Here is a 9,600-nt window from a genome sequence, read left to right on the forward strand (position 1 = left end):
GAGGCTCACCATGCAACATCTCAAGACCAAAAGAGCACAGAGGCTCTGCTGAGCTCCAGAGCATGGGTCCTTAAACTTTTTTTTTCATGCTCCAGAGATCCAATCCACTTTCCCCTACCAGGTGGTAGAACCAGGACATTCTCTTACACTAAGGCATTTTGGCAATGTCTTTGGCAGCGCAGTTTGCAGGCGCTCTGGAGGTCCCGCTTTTAAATCGTTTCGCAGTGATATTTATGTAGCACAAGCAATGAAAATGTTGACGAGCATCACGTGGTTCTCTTTCTTTCTCCTCTTTTCTTTCTCTTTCCATGCACACTCTCACACCAATAGATTACAACGCAACACACACTTAGATTAGATGAGAATAAAAGGCCACGTTTCTATAGTTTTTTATATTTGTATAGCACCAGCACACCTACAAACCATGCTGAACCTGCTGAAATCATGACTCTCCATCTTCACCGTCCATTACAGTTAAGTTTCTACTGAAGTATCAGATCTCTGTACACTTATATACAGCTCTGCTCTCTGCCTGCACTCACATTTATTATTTTCTTTTCTGAATGTGGCAGATGTGTATTCTGCTGAAATCCCATGAGAAAAGAGAAGCAATAAGGCTTGGAGGAATTGATCCTTTAAACAAATAAAGCAGGACCTATGCTCCAAACCAAAACTTCTTGCAAAAGAGGTACAGTATCGCACCAGAGCCCATAAATAGAAACTGAATGAAGTTGCTGTCAAACCGAATGTAAATGACATGATTTCACCACAGTGACACAAGACATGTCTGACTCACGGATCATGTTGATAGACTGTAGGAAGAACCAGCCCCAGAATCCCTATTATACTGTGTGACTCCGCTTTTGACTTTCCATTGTGTAATCCCATACTTCAGCTTCTGCTAATAATAATAATAATAATCATAATAATAAACAATAATTATTGATATATCAGTTATACCATGGGTCAGAGTAAAGTAATAGCAGTTATACCAGAGCCCATTAAAAATTAATAACAGTTATACCAGAGATCAGAGAAAATTATTAATAGCAGTTATACCAGAGATCAGAAAAAAATTAATAACAGTTATACCAGAGGTCAGAGTAAATTAATAACAGTTATACCAGAGACCACAGTAAATTAATAGCAGTTATACCAGAGATCAGAGTAAATTAATAATAGCAGTTATACCAGAGATCAGAGTAAATTAATAATAGCAGTTATACCAGCGGTCAGTGTAAATTAATAAAAGTTATACCAGAGGTCAGAGTAAATTAATAGCAGTTATACCAGAGATCAGAGTAAATTAAAAGCAGTTATACCAGAGGTCAGAGTAAATTAATAACAGTTATACCAGAGATCAGAGTAAATTATTAATAGCAGTTATACCAGAGGTCAGAGTAAATTAATAACAGTTATACCAGAGATCAGAGTAAATTAATAACAGTTATACCAGAGACCAGAGTAAATTAATAACAGTTATACCAGAGATCAGAGTAAATTATTAATAGCAGTTATACCAGAGATCAGAGTAAATTAATAACAGTTATACCAGAGGTCAGAGTAAATTAATAATAGCAGTTATACCAGAGGTCAGAGTAAATTAATAGCAGTTATACCAGAGATCAGAGTAAATTAATAACAGTTATACCAGAGGTCAGAGGAAAGTAATACACTGTAAAAATGATTAAGAGTTTTAGTCAGGTGAACAAGTAAAATCATGTCCTGTCAACTTGCAGTTCTTCACTACACAACTGGATGAGTTCTAACAACCTCGACTTGATGGGAAATGGAAAACTTTAAATAACAAGTTCATATAACAATAAAACATAAGTTCTATCAATTTTCTCTGTAATGTGCATGTGCCAGAAACTCTACGTCATTAAACCGTACTATTTTAACGAAGTTGAGACAGAGGCACCATCCACCATTTTCTGCACTTGAAGTTGCTGATCATGCCAGAAAAGATGAAGGAGCTCGCGATTACAGATGAACTTTATTCACTGCAAATAATGTAAAGAGTAAGTATATTTTCTTTAATGTTAATTAAGACTTGTTTCGTTAGCGCTCACCGTAGTCAATCACATGTTGCGACCTTCATTAATACTGAATACAGTTCACTGAAGTGAGACCTGTTGTGTTGAGCATGTTCTAGTTTAAGCTTTATGAGCTTAATCCTCGTCTCTGTTAAAAGGTAATGGAGACTAGTTTAATTTATAAGACTATAAGAAAAAAATCTGTTTGCCCATCAGAACACTATGATTACACATTTGTTTATTTAAATGTCTTTAATTGTATTTTCATGGGACGATAGAAACAACTTCATTACTTGAGGATGTAAAAGAACTGGTGAACCGTTTTTTTTAATCGGTTCATTAAAACGAACTGTCCGAAAGAACCGGTTCGCGGAAAATGACTGATTGTGTAACAGTGATGACTCTGGACGTGATGATTCGTGTTTGATTGATCAAAATGCTTGATTGACTTATGTTTCTTAAACGCTCAGTCAATTATTTGTAAAAAAATTTATTTAAAAATTAACGACTGATCGTTTAAGAAACAGACATACACCTGAGCACGTGCAAACGGTGTCTTCTGTATAGCTAACTTGCGTGTTGATCTTGCATTAATGTAACATCACAACTTTTTGTAGTTTAATAATCACATCATTAAACTTTTGTCATTTGTGTTATCTATGAAGCCCTGAAGAATCATGAACTGTAGAAACATTTTCAGCTAATAAAAGCTTTATTTACAGCGTCGCTTAATTTCATAATGCCAGCAATATCATCACTATAATATTGAATGTATCACCCAGTCATAGAAGTTTATACTTTTATCCTCATTGTATTTGGTAAGTAAGATGTTCAGTGAATATTTCTGTGTTTAACGTGTATGTGTACTTTGATGGAGTTTATTGTTTTTTTTATTTGTAGGATCAGTACAGTGCAAGTAGAGTGGAAGCACAACTCCATATCAATGAGGTGGTGTTGCAAGATTTGTAGATTTTCCTCATCCAACCAGCGTGCCCTAATCACACATTACAAGCTGAGACACTGCCATCAGGCAAGTCACTGTCCACTCCCATGCATCTATAAAGATTGTGTATGCACATTTAGTAAACATTGTAAACATACATTCTCTTTGTATGATGAAAACATAAAAAGTTCAGTCTTTGTTTAGAATAAAGTTTGTATTCGCTACTAGATTAATATCAAACCTCATTGGTTCTTTTGATCAAATGTTGTGACACAAGAACAACTGAGGTTTGATGTATTATGTCATGGTAACATAAAAACTGATATGATCGGTTTATTACACAAAGTTATCTTTAAAAAAATGTTAAAAAATGGTAACATGAGTGATCCACTACTTTAACAGAATTCTTTGCTTTTTAGAGCTGAACAGCCTAGCCACTATTCGTTTTCATTTTATTGAATGAATGTTTGGAGTGGCATGTTGATGAGTAAATGATAATATCTTTGGTAACCTATCCAGCAGGATTAGACACCCCTGAATTAAGTGGCATGAGCGTGTTACATCCACTATGAAATCTTATTTTGGTTAAAAAAAAAATTTACAAGCAAATGTTGTTGCACACATCATTGTCAATTTATTTACAATAAAAGTATACAAGTGTAAATGTGCAAATTTGAAAAAAGTTTACATTTTTTCAAAAGCATCAAAGAATGAGGGAGGGGGAGAAATGATAAAGAAAAACAAAGGATTGAAAGAATAAACCTGGTACTTTAACTATTATATTTTACAGACAACAAAGCAAAAGATGAGGACAGCAGCATTGCTGCATCTGCCATGGTACATGCGAGAGACTCCTTCAAAATTCATGAAGATATGCGAGGTAAGCTAAAACATGGAAGGCAAAACCAGGGAAAATGAAACATTAGATCTCTCAATTTGCAGGGAACTGGGACTATATTTGTGTAATTGCTTTTAAGTAATAATACCTTGTTTTGTTTACATTCTATAAAGCCCAGTGACCGTTAAGAGGATGTGATCCAGGGTGTGGTGATTGGAATTCTTGTGGTGGTGGAAAATGTGATGGAACCTCTCCCAGCATTCTACAATGACGTTGCCCTGGTGATTGAGGAAGAAGTGGTAATGCGTCACCTGACTGACATTCCTGATGCTTTTCTGAACCTGATGGGCCTGGTGTATGCATTACATCTTCACTACACAAAGGAACTAAAATTCCCTTTTGAAGTGATACAGCAGCTGTTTATTGGAGTTGGATCAGACTCTTTGAATACCAAATTGCTGCGATAAGACAGAAAACAAACAAAAGCTTTTTTCCATTTTGCTACTGTTTAATGGTTGTACTGTTTTAAAGTGTAAGAGCATTGTTGTTTTTAGATCTCATTGTTTTAAGTGGGAAATTGGGATTCTTGAAATCTGTTCAAACTGACTTTTCTTGTTCGCTTGTACTGCTTCCTCTTTACTTGAATTTTTACTATGATTGGGAATTGAAGACAGTTTTTGAACAGTTGAATGTAAAGTTTAACACGGCTTATTGTGAATTATTCATGTGGTCCCCTGGTGGTCTAGTGGTTAAGATGCAGCGCTCTCACCGCTGCGACCCGGGTTCGATTCCCGGTCAGGGAACCATCCCCAGCCACTCTCAGTGCCGGTCCCAAGCCCGGATAAATTGGGAAGGGTTGCGTTAGGAAGGGCATCCAGCGTAAAACGTGAGCCAAATCAAACGTGCGGAGGATCCGCTGTGGCGACCCCTAACGGGAGACGCCGAAAGAAACTTTATTGTGAATTATTCATGTACACTTGTTTTTGCAATGAATATATCTGATGACAAGGAGAGTTATTTGTACTATTTTGGCTGGAGGATGTGGGTCTGTTCATACAGAAGTTTGCCCCTGTTTGTGTGAGCTGTGTATATGTGAAGGTTTTTCTTGTCGAGTGTTTTTATAGCTTTGTAAGAGGTTTCTTCATGTCTGTGTTTTTGGATGCAGTGTATCTGTTTAAAAAATAAATGCTGAGAGTTTGAATTTTGCAGTTGTGTTGATTTCATAAAAAAATCTGGTTAGATTTCCAGAACTACTTGTCAAACCAAAGTCCAGTAAATGTTTGAATATGTGACATGATTGAAGATGCACTGATGCTTAGAGTGATTTTGCCTTTACTTTTCTCCAAAACTCCACAGTAAAATGAATTAAAATTTTAAATAAGAATATAATAAACAGGGAGACTCTAAATAAAAATGATTTGAAAGATTGAGCAAACCTAAAAATTGATTTTTAAATGTTTGAATATGGTGAATAAAATGCACTGATTTTTCTGTTTCTTAACGGAAACGCCGTTCTGAAGCGTTTTTACATGTATTTTGACCGCTCCCAGCACCCGTACCGTACGTGTACGATTAGACGCGCAACACAAAGTGCGGCTGCTTAACCGTGTATTTTCAAGATGTGGCCTTAACCTCAGTGTGGAAAAGCGACTGATCTGAAGCTGCTGCTTTTCAACTGATACACACTGTGGGGTCAAAGGTATTTGGACATCGGTCTTTTCGAGTCAGATGTGGTTCATTCACTATTTATGCTGAGAACCTGCATGAAGGTGGTACTAAATTTATTAAATGTACCATTGACATGTTACAACTCAACTTGCTCTGACCTTAAATCAGCCTCTAAACTGTAGCAGTTCCTCCTCCACCCACACGGGGGAGACTCCTCCATGGGAGTTACGCTGAGTTACAGGAAGTCACGCTGGGTTTCTGTAGGTTCTGTAGGTGGACGATTTTATTGCATCTCATGTAAAAATTGCAGTAGCAGTTCTACAAAATTCACGTCTCAGTGAGAGAAAAAGCTCAGCTTTAGTAACTCATCCTGCTGTTTTAATCAAAAGATTTCAATAAAAAGAGAATCTCAGCATCTCCAACTAGAAATACAATGTGGATTCTGTTCAGGTTCATACAGCAGGTGATGGAACTCATCATCAGTTTGCATGTTAATGAGCAGGATGAAGCATTTATTCATTAGTTATTTATCCAGTTATCATCTGTTAACCTGTTATTTCAACAAAACCAGATTTTCTCCTGCAAACCAAGTTCAAGAAAATGCTACAAGTAATTGACTCCCATGTCGTGTTTGCTGGACTTTAGAATGTAATACTTTATTGCACTGAGGTGCTTCAGTACCTAAAGGTCTACATTTAATCATATTTATGATTTTATAATAATAATCTTTATTTTTATTATATGCAGATTTACACATATATGAAATCTCACACTGCCCTCTAGTGGCCCTGTGACGACTTTCGTTTTACTTAATTCTGTACAAATATTATTAATGGGGTTTTGTTGTCTAGTTATATGTGATGTTGATCTTTTACAAAGCAACATATTTTTCTTAATAATATTAAACTGTCTTAAACTCAAACTGTTTACTGTTTTACATGTATAATTTTTAAGCTGCATTTTTGTGATATAAATAAATGAAACTGAAGTTAAATGAAGCTGATTAAAATGAATGTAATAAATAATGTAGAAATAACGGGTACAGATTTAATTACAGTTAAACAATTTATTTTGTCTAAAAGATTTGTATAAAATCCAGTCTTTATGGCGAGAACCTGCATGAAGTTAGTATTAAATGTATTAAAAGTATCATCTACATGCAAGAACTCAATCAAACATGTTAGAATCCAATGTAAACTTGATCAAACCTCAAATCAGACTCTAAACTGTACGAATGCTATTTGTTCTGTTATTGAACTAGAAACAGTGAATGTTGAGATGTTTGGGAACTGATTATTGTCTGTATATATGCAGGTCAGGGGTTTTTCATGCTGGAACACCGTTCATTACAATGAGACGATGATGTAAGATGACGAGCCAAACCACGTAGACGAAGCTGACTGAGGTGAACCCCTCAAACTAACCCAGGAACAGAGTAGGAACTTTCTGACCAGCTGCTGGTTTTGTACAAACAGAACAAAAGTTTCTTTACTTGAGTGAGACTGCTGAAAGAAATATTTTTAAGGAGACAGAATGTTTTATGTTACAGATTTTTCTACAACTGTGGAATCGAGTCATTTACCAGTGAATCTTTTGATTCAGACTCAATTGAACGAACACTGTTGCTAACATTATTATCAGATTTTTTATTATTATTATTATTATTATTGTTATAACTAACACATTATTAGATATTACGTTCATTATAATGAAGTTTTATAGGAAAAATTATAACTAAATAAACAATTTCCTATGTTATAAGTTATAATTATCTCATTCATACAACTGAGCAGTTGAGGGCCCATGATAGCAGCTCCAACAGACATTTAGTTGAATCTTCTGAGGAGAAGTGGGTTCCACACACCAGCCATCAACCAGAAAAGAGGTTCAAGCAGTCTCCAAACTCAGCACCTGTTTCAGCTCTACCAGTAAGAGTGAGAGACAGAAAATCCCAGTCTTCGCTGGTTGTATCCCCCAACACACCTGAAGAGAGGTGGAATCAGGATTTTACACCCCAGCCAGTCTGTAGCCCATCTGTCATGCCACTTGTTGATGAGAAGATGTTGGGAACGGGCTACAAACTGTTTGTTGACGACTTCTACACAAGTCCAGCACTGTTTAGAGATCTCCTAAAAAATAACATCTGAGCATGTGGGAAAATTCAGTCCACAAACCCTCAAACCATCACCAACAAGCTTCTGAATAAAGCTCCTCGAGGCCTCATCACTGGCTGAGAGAAGAGGATGTGCTGTTTGTAGAATGGAAGGATAAAAGGAAGGTCCAGATGTGCTCCATCATTCACAGAGGCACTGAAGGAAGCATTGTGCTACTTTTATTTTCATTACTTTCTTCTTCTACTGTTTTTCTAATGTTCAAATACCAGTCTTATGCTTATTGTGTGAATGTTATTATTCATAATATTATTCACCTTCGGTACATTTGGTTATCAGGCTGCTTTTCCTCAAACAGACGGAGGGAGAAAAGGACTACACACAGTCTCAGAATAATGTTTATAGGAATCTCGTTTTTATTGTATTTTCTTCAAAGCTGAAATATAAACTCATTACACATGTGACTTTTAACCCGTCACTATTCTGGATTGCTTCAGGACCGAATTCATGTATTTATATATAAATGTTTTATGACGTACACATTTTTTCATTAAGGAATTTCAGCATGTTTGGATGATGTAAAGCCCAAAGTGTGTTTTTTTAAAAGAGATGTAAATTGTGTATGTAGCACACTGTTGTCAGGAACTTTTACCATTGAAAGTTAGGAAGGTCATTTTCAGCTGTGAGGCCCAAAAGTGGGGCTGAAACCGAACAGGGTTGAAGAAACCGGGTTTATTTTCATATAAGTATTTAATTCAGTAAACTTTAGTTGATTTAAAGGAGAATTCAGTGCTGTTTAGTTCAGTAAAGTCTTCATTTAATCCAAAACTATTCCATTCATTAAGTTCAATTATCCTCAAATTAATTTTTTTACATTCAATAAAAACAAATCATCCAGTTTTATTGATGTTTATTTAGTGAATAAAGCATTTAATAAACCGTTGGTTTCACTCAGAATGACGTTTTATTTTTTAATAAGTAAAAAAAATTTTTCTAAAACTCATCTGAAGCATAAAGTTTTACAATAAATACAATAAACAGCATTTTTCCTAAAATACTCACATACAGGTTTTATAATAATCACAATTAAAATGTTTTCCAACTTCTGCCTCCTTTCAGTTGAGGGGAAAAAGAAGCTAAAAATGCACCAGTCGTTTAAAACAAAACCAATATAGAAACATTTCTTCCAGCTCATAAATCCTATAAAACATGCAGCATTAAACATGAACTTCCAGCAGATGAACATCTCATAATACTGTCTGGAAGTGAGAAATGTACAGGTTGTTTTTACTCCATACACATGAACTTACTTTGATCAGAAACACAATCATACTCCAAATCAATTAATCAATAAAGTCAATAAAAGAATCCCAAACTGCTGTGTGTCTTGTCCTCGCTATTAATGACGTCATTAGAGCTCCACTACTTCTAATGACCTGCTGTGACAGTGAGCTCTAATACACATCACACTGCCACCTACTGGTCATTTATGATTCTGCAACATTCAGCACATGCGCAGGAAAGCACAGATGTGACGTCGCAAAATAAGGGCGGGGCTTCACTGTGTGACGTCACAGTAGGACAAGTCTGTATAAGTCAGAACAGTCAGTATTTCTCATTTCTCTGATCAGTTACTGTGAGTAACGAGACATAAAGTTAAGAATGGAAGTGGAAGAGATTTTTCAAAGCATAAGAGAAAAGAAATCTAAACAGGCTGCTGAAAAGAAGGAGGCACTGAAACACATAGAGAAAGTAGCAGCAGATTTGGATTCATTTCTTAATCTGATAAAGGAGAAGAGAACACCAGAGACAGAAGAGAACGACATTCTGGTTTCTCCTCCACAGCTGGAACTTGAGCTGCAGCTGGTTTCTCCTCCACAGCTGGAACTTGAGCTGGATGTGGGTGGACTCTGGATGTGGTGGTTCCTCTCAGTCTCGCAGTTCTTACGAGATTAAAGTGTTGATGGAGCTGTAACACAACAGAGACACTGCTCTTACACACTG

The 9,600-nt window shown here is 36.0% G+C and overlaps 1 long non-coding RNA gene across 1 annotated transcript; it reads left to right on the forward strand.

The window, feature by feature from the left end:
- The first annotated feature begins 1,685 nt into the window (after window positions 1-1,685).
- LOC310738482 lies at window positions 1,686-3,864 on the forward strand. Its single transcript, XR_014537090.1, has 3 exons — window positions 1,686-2,021; window positions 2,937-3,066; window positions 3,770-3,864. It is a non-coding gene; the product is annotated as an uncharacterized lncRNA (long non-coding RNA).
- The last annotated feature ends 5,736 nt before the right edge of the window (window positions 3,865-9,600 follow it).

Source organism: Silurus aristotelis (genome assembly GCF_946808225.1).
Source record: "Silurus aristotelis genome assembly, chromosome: 15".
NCBI lineage: Eukaryota > Metazoa > Chordata > Actinopteri > Siluriformes > Siluridae > Silurus > Silurus aristotelis.